The sequence below is a fragment of the Rhipicephalus microplus genome, chromosome 5 (genome assembly GCF_043290135.1).
Source record: "Rhipicephalus microplus isolate Deutch F79 chromosome 5, USDA_Rmic, whole genome shotgun sequence".
Classification (NCBI taxonomy): domain Eukaryota; kingdom Metazoa; phylum Arthropoda; class Arachnida; order Ixodida; family Ixodidae; genus Rhipicephalus; species Rhipicephalus microplus.
The window spans coordinates 214885985-214906484 of NC_134704.1; the positions used below are offsets into that span (position 1 = coordinate 214885985).

Consider the following 20500-nt stretch of genomic DNA (forward strand, 5'->3'; position numbering starts at 1 on the left):
TGCGCCACTGACAGCTACATGACAGAACACCATACAGGCCGGGCACTGTTTTTAGTGCCTCAGTAATACGCCTGAAATCTTCATTTCCAGAGAAACAATAAATATTGCAGAATTAGATTTATACAGTGTACAAGTGGTTTGTTTGATATTTGAAGCGCAATGTTCTGGCTGAAGTGAATACTTTAATTTAATGTCTTTGAATAGTAAATTTGATTTGCTACTATACCGGGTCACTAGTTTTCCTGGCAGCTGTGTGTTGCTTTTTTTGTGTATATATAAAGCGTATGCCAGGTGTATGCCCCTAAGTGATTCAATATTGTCTGAATTGTGCTCTTGAAATATCTGGCATCATTTATTTTCTTGGTCATATTTCTGTTATAGACTGTTATAAAGACTATATACTCTGAGTGCGAGTTGCCTGCTCGCTTGATTAATATTTTATAATAAAAGTCGCCTCTCCTTATGGCTTGAGAAACATGACCGAAGTGATTTCATGTTGTTTTTCACGTAACATATATTGGACAAACATATTTAGGGTTGCTAAAGAAGCTTCTCTCGTAAAACTGCTGGCTTGCCACAACAATGCCAATAATAAAAATATGAAGTGGAGACCAGAGTGTGAAAAAACATCCTCCGTGACGCTGTCAGAGGTGCTTGCGCAGGCAAAGAAGAAGGGTGTCTGTGGTTTTGCAGATGCTAAGGCATACAATGTATTGTTCACTAAGCCACATTGATACAAATCTAATTTGATTAGGCTACCTAGATGATTTTGTTGCATTTTGCGGCACATTACTTACATGCTTACCGTGTGTACTTGATTCGCTATCATTTGAAACCTGCAAGTGATAACTTGCAGTTAATGCGCTCAGTTTTGCTCTCCCCCTTTCTCATTTTCCTCTTCAAGCTTGGTGTCCTTCCATGCTTTTTGCTACGCAATATGATACAACGCTATGCTGTGCTCTGCTAGCGTGCTTGCTTCGGATCAAGGGTACACAGGTTAACATCCAGCCCTGTGAAGATCTTTCTTGGTAGGAATTTTTTGTTTTTATATATCTTTATCTTTGTCTTTTTTTTTCTGTACTCATCCTCTCACCCATCAGGGCTACTACAGACTCAATGCTATGGTATGAGCTCACAGGTACATCAGCACCACACTACACCTCACTTCTATGACGTGAGACGTAGCAGTGAGTAGTGCGATTTGCGCTGATTTTGTGGAACATTTACCTACTCATAATGGCGGTAGTTTCACAGCAGGATCAAATTTATAAGACGGGCATAAATAGCTTCGCCTTTATATCTGCTCAAGTGGAATGTCCAAAATGTTTAGAGTCGTTTTTGAGGAAACGTGCTCCTAACATTGGTCAAGTGTATTCCTCTTTATTTTCCAGGAAGAAACCAGCATTGCAGAAAAACTCCCTGAACTGTCACACACCCCTACTATCATTGCACTTGGTATGTTCAAACATGAGCTTTCATTGCTTTGCTATATATGTCCGAATAATTATGTAGCCTAACTTGCATTGAACATGTTATCACCACATCTGCTCCTTTTATAGTGGGGAGGGCAGGAATGATTGTGATGTCAGAAAAGATTTTTATGTGCTCCTTTTTTTTACTATGTACAAAAGTTTCTTTCCTTTGGTTAGAGTTTCGGCTGGCTGTGCTTAAATATTATAAAGGATACACGTGTTTTTGTCTTGCGTATTGAACAGGTACTCTTTGTTTTTATCTTTTTTTAATTTTTGAGTACAGCTTTTAATGTGCTCTGGTGATGTAAAACCCTGTCAAAGATAACCACAAGCAGCCTGCACATTTATTGTATCACTTTGGCTAGCTTAAGTGAGAAGATTCCCTACCAGCAGTGGCCGATGACCAATGATTGGAAACAGCTGGGATTCCCATCCGCTTCCTTTATCATTTGCCAATGCCCAGACAGCGTGACGAAAAGGGCATGGCCTACAAGCAAAATATGGGCGAGATGGTAGGGAACGCCTCAAATCTTTTTTTTTAAGTGCGCGTTTCTCTTAGCTGTTTGCCATTCTCAATAATTAGAACGAAGCAAAAGTTTGGGAAATTATCTGTGATAATTAACACGAAGGCCAAGGGCTTTCCTCACACATACCATGGTTACTGGCCAATGCTCACAGAATTTGCTTCATCAAGCTTACTTACTTTTGTGTATTATATACTATTCGACAGAAATTCGCGGCATGCGAGCACATTCAACTGGTAAAAAAAGTAAAGTGGTTAGAGCAGATGTGTCCGTTTCTTTGGTCACTTCGTCGGGAAGTCAGACGAACAGCTACCGTACAGCCACGAATGCTCATTTTGTTCCGGTCATTAATTTAGTTCGCACTGGCTTCTCTACGAAATACGTCTGTTTTGTTTCTTTTCAATCAAAGGACCCAAGTGTACCAGCAAGAGCACGGTGTGGCACTTAAACTGCACACGTTTTACCACGCGCATGCCATTTGGCCCATGCACAGCCCTACTGCGCTTAAGAAAAATAGTTCACCAAAGCTCACCACAGACAGGTATTTTCAGAAGGCCACAAACTGGAACGGCTGTAAAGCACTTGCGTAGCAGTAAAAAAGTTATAAAAAATATTGCAATTCATTTAGTTTTAGGCCAATATAAAGGCATGCACCGTTTGTGCTCGCTTCCACATTCCGCGGCATGTTACGTGTATGACTGCGCGCTGTCTTCACCTCGTTCACACGTCGGATAGACGTCAAGACCGTAACAGCAGTGCTGTGACGAGCTGTTTATTCAAGTTGAAATTGGAGGTGAGTAGATATCAGCAGTACGTGTATTTGCTCTTGTTCTCTTAGTGTCATATGCGAATTGGTGGTCAGGTTTACGGTGGCAAAAATTGCGCATGTGTAAAGTAGCAGGCGCTGCGTAGTCCTAGCTGTAGTCCTAGCACGTCTCGGGGAGATTGCACATGGCGCACACAGCGTCTTGTTACAAGTAAAAACCGGACATTTTCGAAACGTTGTTCGGTACAGTGTTCGAGCACCGGTTCGATTCGGCGTAATTTTTAAAATTAACAATACACTGTTTTCGGGGAAAACTTGAAGTTAACTGAAACTACCCGGTTCTTAAGGTTTGGGTGCACGTTAAAGAACCCCTGGTGGTTGAAAATTCTGGAGCCCTCCACTACAGCATCTCTCATAATCATATGGTGGTTTTGGGAGAATAAACCCCACATATCCATCAATCAAAACTGGTTCCTAAGAACAGGCGCTTAGCCGCTGGTTGTGTATGTGGACGCGTGGTGCGCGGCCATTTTTTGTTCGCTTCTGGCGGGACTGCCTGCCGCTGACGACGAGTGCATCTTGCTAATGCGCCATGCGATTTAGGGTTTACGCCAGTGCTTTATTAGTTAATTAAAAACTATCAAGTTGTGCGTGCGGTCATACTTAAAAGGTTAAATAGATATGAAGGCTTGTACCGAATTCAAAAAAGTCATGGGTCACCTACCATCTTAATTCAGCCGCACGTATAACATTAGACAGTTTTAGAATAGCGAACCGCGAGCCCTTGCGGTGCTGCCGCTGCCACTGCGCATGCATTGTAACGCGAGTCGGCGTTCGTGTTTGCAGATCGCACACAGAAAATTCGAAATTGCGTGCGGCAATCGCAGTCCGCATGTGGCCCGCAAGAACTGGTTTCGAGGCTACGGGGTTGATGTTATCGTGCGTTGTGGTGCAGCAGGGCAGACGCTATTCCAAAGCTCATAAGGCGCCCGAAACGCCTGCAGCGCTTGCAAACGGTATTCTAAAACTTCCTATTTTTTTCTTTTACGTAATGCTTTGACGCAATAGGGTTCCTCGCTATTTTTGGGTCTATTTTAGTGGAATCCTACTTTTGGAAAAAAATTGATATGAAATTTTAGCTTCAGCGACTTCAGGATTTAATTTATCGATATTGAGACAGTTGTCATTTCAGATGTTGGCACAGTTTGAAAGTTGTGGTTAGTAAATAGGTACACAACGTTAGCATGCGATGCTATCCCGAATGTAATGCATTTATTCAGAATTTTCATCATGTATTCTGTCGTAAATGATCTATCATGGCAGTATCTGGCCACTACCTCCCACACGCATACGTCAATTAACTCACGGCCCTCAGTCCCCAGCAGCTGCGAAGCAACTGACCACGGTGGGGGCCAGATCTGCATCGCAGCAGAAGGTGCTAAAAATCTCTGGATCCGGACAGACCACCATTGGAACCTGACCTTGGCAACGTTTAACGCTGGAAGCTTATCTAGTGAGGCAAGTTTAGCTGTCCTATTCGAGGAGCTAGAAGGGTGTGGAATGGGATATAACAGGGCGCAGTGAGGTTAGGAGGACAGCTGAGGCCTATACGGTCCTACAGAATGGGCACGTTCATTGCTATCGGGGCTTGGCTGACAGAAGAGAACTGGGAGTGGGGTTCCTCATTCACAGAAACATAGCTCGCAATATAGAGGAATACTATAGCAATAATGAAAGGGAGGTAGGTATTGTAAATAATCTCAATAAGGGATACAGGATGAAGGTGGTAGAGGCTTACGCCCCCACATCCAGTCATGATGACGCTTCAGTTGAAAGCTTTTATGAAGACGTGGAATCGGCAATGAGTAAGGTAAAAACACAGTATAATATACTGATGGGAGACTTTAATGCAGAGCTAGGGAATAAGCAGGCTGGAAACCAGGCAGTAGGAGATTATGGCACTAGTACTACAAATTCCAGATGTAAGCTACTAGTACAATCCGCAGAATGCAATAATTAGCGGATTCGAATACCTTCTACCGAAAACAAAAAAAAAACCATAAGTGGACATGGAGTACACCTAATGGCGAAAATAAGAACGAAATATACTGTATATTGAGTGCAGACTCAGGCCTCGTGCAGGATGTGGAAGTGGTTGGCAAGGTACGGTGCAGTGACCATAGAATGATACGGTCTCGAATTCGCCTAGACTTGAAGAAGGAACAGCAGAAACTGATAAACAAGAAGGCAATCAATAAGCTAGCACTGAGAGGAAAGTACAAACATTAAGAGATGCTTCAGAACAGGTACTCAGCTTTTATTGAGGAAACCAACCTTAGCGTAGATACAGTGAATGATAATCTGACCAGTATCATTACAGAGTGTGCAGTTGAAGTTGGAGGCACGGCAGTCAGACAGGACACAGGCAAGCTTTCCCAGGAAACAAAGAATCTCATTAAGAAGCACCAAATCATGAAAGTCTCAAGGACAACAGACAAAATAGAACTGGCAGAGCTTTCGAAGTTGAATAATAAGCGTTAGGGATTCGATGTTAGAAGGTATAACATGGAGAGAATTGGCTCTGAAAAATGGAGGAAGTGTCAAAGCAGTGAAGCGAAAACTTGGGATATGCAGAAATTGAATATATGCACTAAGGAACAAAGAAGGAAAAATATTTACCAATATATTTAGGATAGATAAAATGGCGAAGGATATTTACAGAAATCTGTACAGTAACAGGGACAACCACGACCCTAATAATATAAGAGCTAGCAGTAACGAAGATGACACCCTACGAGTAGTGATAGAAGTCAGAAAAGCCTTGAAGAGCATGCAAAAAGGCAAAGCTGCCGGTGAGGATCAGGTAACATTAGATATGCTGAACGATGGAGGACAGATTGTGTTAAAAAAACTAGCCTCCCTGTTTACGAGGTGTTTCCTGACGAGAAGAGTTCCAGAGTCTTAGAAAGAATACTAACATCATCTTAATACATTAGAAAGGAGATGACAAGGACCTAAAGAATTACAAGCCCATCAGCTTGCTCTCCGTAGTATATAGCCTATTTACAAAGATAATCCCTAACACAGTTACGAAAACATTAGAATTCAATCAACCAAAGGAAGAAGTAGGATTTCGAACAGGCTACTCAACGATCAACCACATTCATACTACCATTCAGGTAATAGAGTAATGCTCAGAATACAGCCAACCACTTTACATAGCCTTCACAGATTACGAAAAGGCGTTTGATTCAGTAGAAACATCAGCAGTCAAGCAGACACTGCGGAATCAGGGCGTCGATGAAGCATATATAAACGTTCTAGAAGAAATCTACAGGGGATGAACTACTACCATAGTGCTTCATAAAGAAAGCAATGGAATACCCATAAAGAAGAGTGTAAGGCAGAAGGATAAAATCTCCCCAATGCTATTTACCACGTGCTTACAGGAGGCTTTCAGAGGCCTCAAATAGGAACAGCTAGGCATCGGAGTTAATAAAGAGTACCTTAGTATCCTGCGCTTCGCCAATGACATTTCATTGCTGAACAACTCAGGGGACAAATTGCAAATCATGATTAAAGAATTAGACAAGGAGAGCAGACAGGTAGGTCTTAATGTTAATTTGTAGAAAACAAAAGTAATGTACAACAACCTCGGAAGAGAGCAGTGCTTCGAGGTAGGTAATAGTGCATTTCAAGTTGCAAAAGAACATGTCTACTAAGGGCAGGTAATAACTGCGGAGCCGAACTACGAAATCGAAGTAACTAGAAGAATAAGAATGAGGTGGAGCACATTTGGCAAGCACTCTCAAATTATGACAGGTAGATTGCCAGTATCCCTCAAGAGGAAGGTTTATAACAGCTGTATCTTGCCAATACTTAACTACGGAGGAGAAACCTGGAGGCTTACAAAGAGGGTTCAGCGCAAATGGAGGACGGCGCAGCGAGCAATGGAAAAAAAAATGGCAAGTGTAACCTTAAGATACAACAAGAGAGCAGAGTGGATTAGGGAACAAACGGGGGTTAAGGATATCATAGCTGAAATCAAGAAGAGGAAATGAACATTGGCCGGGCATGTAGCGCATAGACAGAATAAGCGCTGGTCAATAAGAGTAACTTACTGAATTCTCGGAGAAGGCATGCGGGGTTAGGAAGAGATGCAATAATAGTTGGGCAGATGAGATTAATAGTTTGTGGGTATAAATTGGCAGCAGCAAGCACAGGACTGAATTAAACTGGGGGAATATGGGAGAGGCCTTTGTCCTGCAGGGGACGTAGCCATGCTGATGATGATGATCTATCATCAGCTAAATGTATGATTAGCTTCATATATCTGTTCTATTTTCTTGCATGAAGTGAGTGCCGCTCGTCCGGCTATTTATAAATTACACAAAAACGTCATTCTTCCAGTTGTTCAACAGAATCTTTAGGAATTTTACAACAAAAAATTGTTTACACGAAATAATTGGGCCTAAATACTTACTAGGTTTCGTGAATTTTATTCACAACTTTCTACCACGAAAGTATACTTTTGCCAGTCCTAGTATTTAGTACAATGTTCAATGAATATTTGGATGAATTTATGCTGTTTTAATTTGGCAAGATTATTCTGTTGGCACCACAACCACTGCATATAGTAGACTTTTCCAAAGCTTCTAAACATGTGTTACATTTATCAACTTTCTACTTCATGTATTGCTTTTTTATAGATCAGCTATTTGTTCCTTGAGAATGTCAGCACTGATGAATATGGTGTGCACAAAAAGCTGCATCAGATTGTAGTAATGTGGTTATAAAGAAGTACTGCAGGGCCGATGAGAACTATTTTCTATTTAAAAGCCTGCAAATGTGCTGCTGCTGCTGCTTCAGCTTGGTAGGCATCAACAGAAAACAAATAAATTGGTTTCGCTTTGCCTCTTATTGGCAACATCCTTATGACTTTTTGTTATGTCAATGCTGTGATATTTTGGTTGCTGTTCTTTACAAAATTTTTCACTGGGACCAGAGTATTGCACATGCTGCGTCGCTGATGTTTGTTTGAAAAGTTGACTTACTAATACAATTTTTTTTTTCAGTTTATATATGCTGCCCTCCTGAAAAAAACAAACTTCTGTCATCTGGAGCAAAATTGAGCATTGAAACAGTGTCACTGCAGCCATATTCACCACCTAAATGTTGTGTAATCTTATTTCCTCTTCTATCAGCTCGCGGATTTTGGGAGCTGGGAGCCAGAGCACACAACCAATTTCATCATTTAAACAGTGAGCTGCACGACTAAGCAGCAGGACTGCTCGATAATGATCATTGAAATAAAAAAAAGCATTGACAACAGAAGCTACAAGACAAAAATAACCTTCGTAAATAAAGGTGCATTGACTTTCTCAGTAATGTTCGTAAATATAAAAGTACGTACATACAAAAAAGAAACAGGGTCACTAAACAGTGCTTATGCGCCATTGCTGCTTCCAGAATGCTATCAGTAAAAAATTACGTTTTTTTCTAATGAAGCAAATATATAATCTAGAATGTGCGAGGGTAAAGGAATTTTTTAAAAATTGTCTTCCTTTAAAAATGCATTATGCAGTCCAACAAGCATTTTCTTCCCATTTTTGCAGGTGCTGTCATCTTCATAATCATACATAACCTATTAGTTTTGAAACAAATGTTCCTACTTTGTGTGTTTTGTTCAAAATTGGTCAAAACAGTTGCTTAAGAGATGGCTTACTAAAGAAGAGGACCCAATTATACTTTTTTCCCATTTTTCAGATGAGAGACACTCTGTTCATAACACTGACGCAGCTGTTACGGACGTAACAAAAGGATGGCTCGTGTTTGCTTCAGATCAAGGAATGCACCTATGTGAGAAAGCATGCCGCTACGATAGACGACTTCAAGAGAAGCCCCAGCAAAACTTCATAATCACAAGAGTTTACAAACTGGAAAAATGGCATATTGCCTTCTATATATTACGTGTAAAGTAAACCTGAAGCACTAAAAATAAAAAAATGGTCTTGCTACTTCTCGTGGGGGAGGAAGGAGGCATGAAAGATATAGAAAAAAAGTAGCCGAGGCATCAAATTGTCGCCAAGACAAAAACAAAATAAATGAGCCAGAAATTGCATTGGCCAAAATGGTTGGCTCCCATGCCAAGAACATGCTTGGCTATTGCATGGTATTCCAACGCAGTGCCAACCATGGAAAGGGGTTTTTCCAATGATTTTCCAAGCAGTGCCTTCCTTTGCTTAGCCAATGGTGGGCTTGTCACACTTTCCAAGCACATACTCCCCTTGGCCTCCAATAACTTTCCAAGCATGGACAGCTTGGCCACCGATGATTTACCATGCTTAGCCCAAGCAAGTTTCTGGTAGGGTTGGTTGAAAGGACAACGTAGCACATTGTCTGCTGCAAGTTGTCATCAAGAATAGGTGGTGGAGAAATTTGCATTACCAAACCGTTTTGAATTTGTGTGAACTTAACTACTGCGTGGCATCCATCTGCAGCAAACCTTATGTCCGATTGACTGCTTAGTAGATGTGACTTTTGAAACTATCTCTGCCAAAAGTTGTTTCTATGCAGCTATGCAAATGACAACCATCTAAACTAAATCTGTGGTGGGCATCTGTCACTGTAGAGCCTTTCAATGCAAGTTACCAAAAATAAGAGGTGATTTTCACATAAAGCTCTAAAGTCATGCAAGAACCTACCTAAATCAGCTCTCAAAGCACTGTTCACAGTGTTCATCAGTGAGTAATGAAAGAGATTTTTGAATCTCCTGTGCGGCGTGCTGCACTCACAAGAAAACAGCTGCTGCTACGACTGCAGGAAGACTTGATCACTGTTTTCCAATAAGTATAGTGTTGCAGGCTTAGCTGCGTTAATGCAGAGGAATGCGCTGCACATTGTATTAGCCTTTCATCATCTGTTCAAACGTGGTTGTGGCACAGTTACATCTCTGACTCGTTAAAATCAGTTTCATTGCTGCTGAGGGAGGGAGACTGTATTCTGCTTAGCATTTTTTGGTATTTAAGAACCAAAAACCCTCACCAATCAGTTGATGTAATCAGTATAATTTGTCCTTTTTTAATTCACTTAAAAGGCCTCGAAACACTTTTTCAATGTAACCACGAAATGAATTCACAAAATGATTTTATTTGATTCACACGCATTTACGGTAAAACATACATTTTTAACTCATCTGCACTCCCCCGTGTCACACGCATGTAGAACAGCCTTCCAGATGAAATCGTGGCTGAAAACAAACGGGAAAAATTCCGGCACCTTCTATTCACCCACTTCCAGGATTAACTGCTCGTTTTATTCATATCAAAATTGGCACCTACGCGTTTATTCACTTCTAGTATTTCGTTTTTTTTCTCTTACTTTAAACTTACTTTTTTAATTGTTTGAATACCAACATACCATTCAGTTCTGTTGGGTAGTATTGAGTGATGTTTTGTTTTGAATAATGGAAAGTCTTTTCACAATTTGTGGTTGTTTTTTATAGCTTGTTTTACGTCATTATCTCACGCGTATACTCATGTGATTTTCATTGCCGTTGTATTCCTATTAAAATTATTAATAATATTTTCTCATTGTCATTCCTGTTAGGACATGTATAATAGTTGACAATTAGTTCATGTTACTGTTTGTATGGAAATGGTACCAATTCGTGTATGTATTTCTTTTATGCTTCCATACAGAATGCCCTGTTGGGTCTGTAAGGTATTTGGAATAAAAAATAAATAAATAAATAAATAAATAAAAAAAATAAATAAAATGAATTCAATGCCGCAAGAATTTCAAAAACCTTTTTTTGTACAAGCGGAATAACAAAAATTTGTCGCACTCTGCAATTGCATTCTCTCTTCTCTCGTCCCGACAAACGAGCTGGAAGCTAAGAGGGGGAGGGGGGTGGCGTGGTCAACAAAAACACGCCACTCACGCCTCTTGATGTTGAGAACTTTTTTTTTAAACCGCAGCTTTCTCAGTGGGATCACGTGCGCACACGTGGACAAGGCACGGCCTCCCGTGGCGATCCCTGTAATGATCGAGCGCGCCATGTTCAAATCACCCAATGTCTGGTAGAAGGCCTTATACGAGTTGTTTTTAAGCTTGCTCCATCTTTTCTTGAGAAGAGAGAGTAATGTTTAGATAAATTTGATAATTTATAGTTAATTGCATGTCATGTGCCACGCTATATTACTTAGCTCGCGTGGTGTCTGGAATCAGCAGCGTTTTGAGACCATGTTCAAAAAGTGTTTCAGGGCCCCTTTAAGCCACCGACCTCGTACTGTACTCATCACGCGATTTTGTAACACTGCCGAAAAAGCGTCACAGTTGTCAATTACTTTGCCTGCAGGTTTCAGCTTTAGACAGTGGTTGTTGTCTATCAAAAAGCACGTTTAGTGCCTTTCGCACGTGTTTTAATCTCGGTAACCAGTCATTTCATACTGCTGTTGTGCAAGAAGAATGCCAGTGGCAGCATTAGTGGCAACATGACATTTGTTGCCGACAGTGACTCGGGCATGGCGATTACCCGGCGTATTGCTTCTGATGACGATAAGAGCAGCAGTGACGGTGATGTAGTGAGCAGTACACATGTGTGGCATTGCGTGAACGCTGATAACCAATCACTCGCGCAATAAACGTCTTAGCACTTTTCAGTTCGTTACCATGTATTGCATAATGAAAATGCTTCAGGTTTATTATGTTGTGACCCATTACCACGTCATTCATTGAGAGAAAGCCGCCCTCAACAGTAGTTTTTCTTTTTAAATTTTTGTGCGAATTCCGGAAATCGGCATGATATTAGTTTGAAAATCAGAATTGCATGGACATAATGATGATTATTTTAATGAATAACGATTTTAGTACAATTTTTGGAAGTCAAATAGGCAGTTATACGGTAAAGTGGGAAGACATCCTAGTCAGGTGTTTCAATTTCTCTTTACTGAGAGTTAATTGCACTCAATATCATCATATTTTATTGTCAGGGGACTGTATTATGTTAGTATATTGTGCATACATTACGTTCTCTGTTTGGAACTGTAAGCCATCTGCAGTGACACAAGTTCTCAGCCATATGACAAAATTGCACTTGGCTTGAAACCTAATAATTCATATGAGTGGAAGCTTGGGCTAGTTGGTGCGTAGTCATATTCGCAAGATGTTTCAGCGCGCGAACAAAGGAAAAAGGACAGCGCTCTTTCTGTCTACCCTGTCCTTTTTCTTTTGTTCGCACGCTGAAACATCTTGCAAATATGACTACGCACCAACTAGCCCGAGCTTCCACTCTTGTGAGTTACATTTCTAGTACATCGGGCATGTGTATCTCCTCGTCTACAAGCCCTTCTCTTCTCGTCAGTTTAATCAGTGTGGCTGCTTGCCGCGCACGCTCATTGGCGTACTGCATCCGGCTAAAGATACTTCTTCCCGAAGTCAAGGCGTTGTTTGGTGGCCTCACTTCCTCGGTTGACCATGGTTTAAGAGTATCCAAGATTCTACGCTCAGAATGGCTTCGGCAGGCTCGCCTGTACCGCCAAGCCCAGTAGCTACGAATCCTCGGGAACGAACGCACAGCAGTTAAACAAAAGAAGAGTCGTGAACTCTCAAGCCTCGTAGACCGAAACGTCGAGTTCATGTGGCGTCAGTCGCTCAGTTACCTGCGGGCCATATCAACAAGGAATTCTCCAGCTGCTAAGGACCTTGTGCATGTTCTCGGGGATGTTTTTCTTCCCGACAACGTTAAGCACACCCTATGCCTCGGACTAACGTACGCGGTGGTACCTTCAACAACACCGCACGAGCTCCTCACTCTGGTCAGGACCCTATGCCTCGGACTAACGTACGCGGTGGTACCTTCAACAACACCGCACGAGCTCCTCACTCTGGTCAGGCAAGTCGCCCGTCGTGCTCCTCACTCTGAATGTGATAGATGTGTAGGCCAAGGCGTGCAGATGCTTTCGAGATGTAATCCTTCGAACAAAGTTGTCAATACAGGAAGTACTGTCGCGTACCTAAAGGCACATTCCTTGTCACTTCCGCTGGCTGACAAGGAAGGTTGTTTTGCGGTTTTTCCTCGTTCAATGTTTAAGGTGAAAGCTATGCTGGCAACGGTCTCTTTTAAATGATGAGATTGGTCTGGATATGCTTAAGAAGCGTGCGAAAACTCTTACCGGGGCCCCGGGGTTTCAAAAGCTTTCAAACGCGATAGATAATTGCAAAAAGCTTAGCCTTGACCTGTTCTTTTCACAAAATTGACTGCCCATTGCGGGTCATTGTAACAGAAAGGGGGACCTGGCAAAAGTCTGTAGCACTTTTCTTGCAGGAAAAGCTAAAACATATAACAATAGACAATCCTTTTTTGGTCAAAAACTCTGACGCTGTTATTGACATTATTGGACGAACTAACACAGGACTCCAGGCAATGTCTGTGGATATTAAGGACTTGTATTACTCTTTGCCGCATGACCAACTACTTAAATGTGTAGATGAATCCATAGACAGGTTAGGATCATCAGCGTTCTAAACGCGTACTGGAATTCTTAACAGCAGCATATTAGAATTACTCAGTTTTCATTCCAAGGCCACTTTTGTATCATGGGAGGACAAAAACTACTTACAAAAAAGTGGAATATGTATTGGTACATGTTTGGCACGCATTCTCAGTGACATATTTCTAGCACATCAAGATCGTGTCTTGTCAAACAAGCTTGACGACTCTGTAGTTTTTAAAGTTTGGCGTTTTGTTGATGATTACTTAGTGTTGTTGAAATGCGATAGTTAAAATTTTCAGACCGTTTCCTCTAACGTGTTGACTGTTTTCCGAGAGTGCCTGAAATCACTAGTTCTAATGCATGAATCACCCACTGATAACAACCTGAAGTTTCTAGATTTGAAGCTTTTGCTAGAATCCCGACATGTTTGCTGGAAGTATGAACCAAGAAGCGGCAAGCCACTTCTGCCTTTCATCTCAGCTCACTATAAATTGGTCAAGCGGGGCATCGCTAACCTCTGCCTTTCAATGCTTTAAAGAAGTCCCGCCCCCACATGGTACACCACAGCTTTGCTCTACAAGTAGAGCGGCTTACCAAAGCTGGTTACCCTGCGCATGTCCTCGTTTCGGTGGCGGAAAAGCTGGTCACTGTCTTGAAGCGAGGCGACAAACCGGATAAGCGAAACAGTGTCAGAAAGAGCCGGCCTGTCGTACTGCCTTACGAGCACGACGTATCACACAGGCTAAAAAAGATTGCTCGATACGCCAACGTTTTTGTGGTTTTTTCTGCCCCGGAAAAATTGCAGAGGCTTTGCAAACGGGTCAATGCACCTCATGCAAATTCTGCCTTGTGCTCTGTCGCGTACAGGACACGCTACGTCCCATGCGCAGTGGGAGTCGTATACTTGATTCCACTGACGTGTGGGTGCATCTATGTCAGGCAAACCGGCAGGCGCATAAATGACCGCCTCCGAGAACACCGAAACAATGTGCACAATGTGGTATAAGGGCATCTTGGAATTCATTGCCGAGATTGTGGGTGCACTCCTCTTTTTGATCAGTGCTCAATATTGGCAAGGCACAGGAACCAGCTTACCCGAAAAATTATCGAAGCCGAAAAAATACACTTGCTAGGAGATAAATGTATAAGCACATCATCGATTGCTTTATCACAGGCTGAACGTGATTACCTAGCTGGGCTTTGAAGCAATAGAGGACCCGTCACACGTGTTTTGTTACTGATGTGTAGATTAGGCTTGCGTTTTACCTTCATGCTCTTTTATCATCCTTTTCAGCAGTATATATTGAAAAAAAAAAAAACAGCGCTCTTTCTGTCTACCCTGTCCTTTTTCCTTTGTTCGCGCGCTGAAACGTCTTGCTAATTCATATGTTTTGATCAGGTGCCTTGGATGAAGTAAATGTTGTGGGAACCTTTTTGATAAAGCAGCTATAGGTTTCAGACTGCATTAATTATATAAATAATGAAGTCATTTTAATAATGAAGTGATTGACCGGACCAGGCGTAGGGATGATTGTGTCCTAATCTTTGTCAAAAGTGCTTTGCCTTCTTTCCATGTTAAAATTGACACTAATCATGAAATTCTTTGCGTAAATATATCTTTTCCTTCTTGTGTAAATATACTTATAGCGTGCTATCGAGCCCCTGACTCCAATCTCACGTTTATTTATGACCTTCATTCCGTCTTGCGTGGTATTTACTGTCGCTTTCCTCGTGCCAATTACTTCAAAAGTGGTGACTTCAATTTCCCCGACATCGACTGGAATAACCTGTCCGAACCATCCCGTCATTTCAAAGTTTTTATGGATTTTATACTAATGTTCAATTTCACCCAAGCACTCAATATACCGACACCTGGCGGTAATATTCTTGATTTGGCTCTATCTCCGAAGCTTGATCTCATTCAGTCGTTATCGTGCATAAATGGGCTAAGCGACCACAAAACTGTTCTGTTCGACATGCGAATTCCGATTCTTCGTCAACTACCCTCAATAAAATATATTCAAGATTACAAAAAAAGCAAACTTCACTTGCTTCAACACCGATCTTGAAAACTTCTACAGCTTTTTAAAGGTTTCCGCCCTCCAGAGGACAGTCGAACAAAATTGGCTACTTCACAAATATAAAATTGAAGAGCTAATTGAAAAGTATGTTCCCCTCAATCGTATTTGCGGCAATTCCAATCAATCATGGTATTCTAATGCCTTAAAAAACTTTCGCCAAGGAAGAAACGTCTCTTTCGAGAGGCAGAACGCCCCATCACCATAGCGGAGTGGTCTAAATATTTCATGTTCCTTCATGATTACACGCGGCTTCTGCGACGCTCTAAAGTAAAGTTTTGTCACCATGACATGTTAAAAATGTTACGCGTTAACCCCCGTGAATTTTGGAATCTCCTGACCTCGAGAAACAACCACACACATACAATTTCTTTGTGAAATTCCGACGGTTCGGAGGTACTGCAACATTGATGATCTGACATCATGAATAGAATTTTTCTGTCCGTTTTCACCCGTGAAAATGACTTTGATAGCCCCGATTTATCCTTCTCCCAAATGCTTCCGATTAGCATTACTGCCTCGTGCATTGCTAAACTATTAGAAAAACAAGAAATATCTTGTGCCCTGAGACCAAATAAAATCACAGCTTTAAGGTACACTAACGTATTCTAGCAAAATATTAGAAATATATTTACGCAAACAATAAAAGAAAGTGCGCTTCCGCATGACTGGAAGCTAAGCAGCATATCTCTAATGAGTAAAGTGGGTAATCGGTTCGTTCCTTCAAATTATCGTCCGATTTCTTTAACTTCTGTAACTTGTAAGCTGCTTGAGCACATAATATACTCTAGCGTGGTAACCCATCTTGAAAACTACTCCTTCTTTTTTGAAAATCAGCATGACTTTCGATCAGGTTTCTCCTGTGAAACAGAACTTTCTGAGTTTACAACGGGCCTCCACTTGAACCTCGACTCTTCATTTCAAACAGATGTCATCTTCCTCGATTTTTCTAAGGCGTTCAATCGCGTTCCTCATCAAAAACTTATGCTTACACTTTCCTCTTTCAATCTAGACCCGCTCATACTGTCATGGATGCAAGCCTTCCTCACTAATTGATCCCAATACACAGCCATCGGAGGTCACCCTTCCTCGACTACAAATGTCATATCTGGCGTACCTCAAGGTTCAGTCCTTGGCCCTCTCCTTTTTCTAATTTTTATTATTGACCATCCCTCAAGTGTTACATCTTCGATACGTCTCTTTGCCGACGATTGTGTCGTTTACCGCCGTATATGTGATGGCTATGATCAACTTGCCATCCAAAATGACTTAAATATGATTGTAAAATTGGTGTTCTTTATGGATGTTACAACTTAATATATCTAAGTGTAAATCTATGCAAGTTTCCCGTAAGCGTTCAAACCTACATTTTACTTATTCCCTGTAGTCTAACCATGTCGCTCTAGCAGAATCGTCCCGATACCTGGGCGTTCTCATCAACAGCAAACTTACATGGACTGACCATATCGCACAGATTACTGCCGATGCATTCAAAACATTACGTTTCATCAGAAGATCCCTGTCCTGCTCATCGACCTCAGTTCGTAAACTCGCCTACGAAACCTACGTTCGTAGAAAACTCGAGTATGCCTCTCCGATTTGGAACCCACACCAATCTTTTTTAATAGACGCCCTTGAAGCCATTCGAAATCGCGCGGCTCGTTTTATAACTTCCGAGTACGATTTCCGCACAAGTGTTACTACTATAAAATCATCACTGTCTCTCACCTCTCAGAATCTTAGACAAAAAATAGCACGCCTTTGTTCAATTCATATACTGTATTTCAATTATTCTTACTTACATGGCTCCCTGCTTTTCCCACCAATTCTAACTTCGCGCCGTCTCTTCAGTTCTTTGAGTGTCCGAAATTTAAATAGTTCAACCAATGTTTTTATCAAATCTTTCCTTCCGTAAGCAATTGAGGAATGGAATCGGCTTCCAAATGCTATAGCCAACGAACGAAATACTGTGAAGTTGAAAACCTTACCAGAAACGTATTTTACAACGCGCCATCATATTTCTCTGTAGCCAGTTGCCTTTCTCTCATTTTTTAATCATGCTATTGGTTGTATGACGAGTTCTGTTTTTATTATTGCCCTGTAATTCCAATTCTTGAATTTTAACCTACTTTATGTTCTTGGTCTAAAATTGCCTTTGTGTATCCTTGTTCGACCCCCCACCCCTTATGTAATACCCCAGGCCCTCATCATCATTTATTTTCCCTTAAGGGAAAATAAATGATGATGATAAATGAAGTCATTTCAATCTGTTGGCTTGTTTGCCATCTTTTGACAGGAAGTATTTTCATAAAGGAATGCTTTGTGACCTGCGAACAACAGCTTTTTTTTCACCGAGGCTGTGGACTTTTCAAAGCTACCTGTCTTTTACTTCTGAGCTACTACAATTTCAACTTAGCTTATGCAGATCCTGTCACGTCAACGCTGGAATTTATTCAGAGGTGAGATGTGCTGATGATGCAATCAGTCTCTGTGTCTTGATCCACCACAGTGGTCTAGTGGTTACGGTGCTCTACTGCTGACCTACAAGTCGTGAGATCCCATCCCAGCCATAGCAGCTGCATTTTCAATGAAGGCGATAATGCTTGAGGCTCGTTTGCTTAGATTTAGGGGCCTACTAAAGGACCTCAGGTAGTTCAAATTTATGCAGCCCTACACTAAAGTGTCTTTCACAAACATATAGAAAATTTGGGACATGTAACCCTTGAAATTGCGAAAACTGATAAGGAATCTTGAGAGCTAATATATCGCTAAAGCTGAAGATAATTTTATCAGTACCGGATGATTATAATAGATGTTTTCTTGAAAACCACCTGTTAGTACAGCAATACCTATGCCTTCTATCTCTGAATAATGTTGGAAATTTTTTGTGAGAAGGCGTTGTTGTTATGTAGACATAAGGGATCAATTTTAAGTAAAGAATCAGCTGGCAGTTTAGCGCTAGTCTTGTTCGGTGTGTTCCTTTATTTTCCTTATCCTTGTTTTTTTGTGGTGCTTCAAGTCATTTGCAAAAAACAACAAATGAAGGGAAATTTTTTTGAGGCACCCATTTTCTTGTAAGACGGCAATAAATAAATGCAACAGACATTTAGGCTAAAGAAGTTTTCATGGGCATTATTAAATGCATCTTATTAATTTGTCTACAACTACTTTTGTCTGATAATGCATGACTACAAAATTTGGTGAGTTGCCACTTGAAGTCCTGTTGATCACATTTCGACATTTAAATAATTTCAGTTCGTAATGAATATAATCACTGTACTTAAAACTTCTTGTGGGGCAAAGAAAAATGCTGAATTGTTTCTTTTGTCCGTAAGGCTTAATTTTGTGGGGAGTTCTTTGCCTTTGTGGGTGGTCAAGTAATACTTCATTGTATACCAGTATTTTGAACTTTACCAATAAAACGTTAATGTCAGTCACAAACTTTAGTAAGACAAGAAATTATAGGCTTATGGTAAACAGAACATGAAGGAACCAGAAAAAAAAATGTTACATCGAGTAGGAGCTACATTTACTGAAATTAACAAGGTTGAAGACAGATTTCGAAACCAATCATATTACATACAGTTGTTCCGTTTAAGGTGTAGTTCTGTTTAACATTTCTGTTTACTTGAATATAACTATACTCAACATCATTACACTTCATTATCAGAAGCCTTTATCATGTTTTTATATAGGCAACTACGGCTGTCTGCTACTAAGCAGCATGGCCAATCGGCAAGCTGGTAAATACTCATTATGGTTTAACTTTGCAGTGGTATGATACACACACAAAAAGGAAAGCTTAGACAAAGAAGCCTAGCTTTTGCTAAGCTCCTTTCTTCATGCATTGTCCTACCAAATATTTCGACTATATTATGGTAATAAAATCAAAGCTACCTTGTTCTCAGTATTGTCACACTTGCCTCGTTACCTGAATAATGGACGAATTGTAAGGAAGTTATTGCTAAACAAAAAGAAAAATCGGGAGCTAGCATCAGAAGTGCAGTAGTATGCAACTGGTTTCAATTTTGTGTCCATGCATGGAGCTTATGGCCTTGACAGATGGCACTGTATATTTTAAATATTGCCTATCAAACCTTTATAAATCACAGAGTATGAGCACTTCGATATTAAAAAAAATAAAGCATCTTTGAGATGTTGCAAAAGCAGAAAGAAATGCGATAGTGACTTTATATTGCAAGAACTGAAGTTACAAGAAACCAAACTAAATCACTAGCTAACCTAATTACATGCCTTCTAGGAAGATGTTTAACATAAACCCGGAGAAGGGCAGTAAATTGTCTAAGGGCCGCAAATCAAGGACCACTGTGAGCAGGATAATGAAGTTGGCGCAGCAGTTGCGCTGAAGAACTGATGGTCTAAGTCACCTTTGCTGGTGTTATTTGCTGATCTCCTATAGTTTGATTATGCGTGCATACTTTGTTATGTAATATCATTTGCGTGAATAATCCAAAGTTATTCAGAAATGTGAGGAAATCTACCATAAGAAGTTTTTATTGAAAGAAGACAAATGTTTTGCACAAGTTGCCCTTTATGAAAAGAAAGCAAATTTTTTCAGATTTGCCTGGTGTGCCATTCCTAACATTGCACAAAAGCAGAGTGGTATTAAAATTCATACAATACAAGCTTGTTAATTCAAACTTACGTCGAACTAAAACTGATGCCGTAGTCCCGGCACAGCCCTGTGTACTATTCTATGGGGAAAGACTCCTCATAATTCGAACAACTCCGTACGCACGATAATGATTTGAACTGGGAGCCCTCTGGTTTCGTCGCTTTTTGTGGAAATCAGTCTAGAGTGATTACTACCATATGTTGCAAAACGAAATTATGTGTATATTAACTAGAGATGCAAAGCAACAGAACAGCAGCATTTCTCAGCAGATGAGACTTTTACTAGAAGTCATGGTCCGTCGCCATTATTTGACAGAGATGACACTCTGCCTGATTCTTCTGAAGGGAAGCAGTTTACAACCCCATTTCAGTTTCATTTTCATTTGCAGGCAATTCTCGGACTCTATTGGTAAAAAGATGCGCACTGGATTTTATATGTCTTAGATTTGGGAATAAAATTTCCTTGCACCTCCTTCAACTAAGTAATGATGTCGTTAGCTCCCACTGGCAAAACTGCTTTGATCTACCT

The 20500-nt window shown here is 40.8% G+C and overlaps 1 protein-coding gene and 1 long non-coding RNA gene across 9 annotated transcripts in view; one reads left to right on the plus strand and one right to left on the minus strand.

The window, feature by feature from the left end:
* The window catches only part of LOC119173525 (uncharacterized), a 63259-nt gene extending 52716 nt beyond the window's left edge, over positions 1-10543 (plus strand). Inside the window, exons 2-3 of the long non-coding RNA XR_005110125.2 lie at positions 1392-1455; positions 8529-10543. This is a non-coding gene — a long non-coding RNA (uncharacterized LOC119173525). The remainder of the gene's footprint in view (positions 1-1391; positions 1456-8528) is intronic.
* LOC119173523 (solute carrier family 41 member 3) overlaps positions 1-20500 on the minus strand; it is an 880209-nt gene that overhangs the window by 246735 nt on the left and 612974 nt on the right. The window lies entirely within an intron of this gene.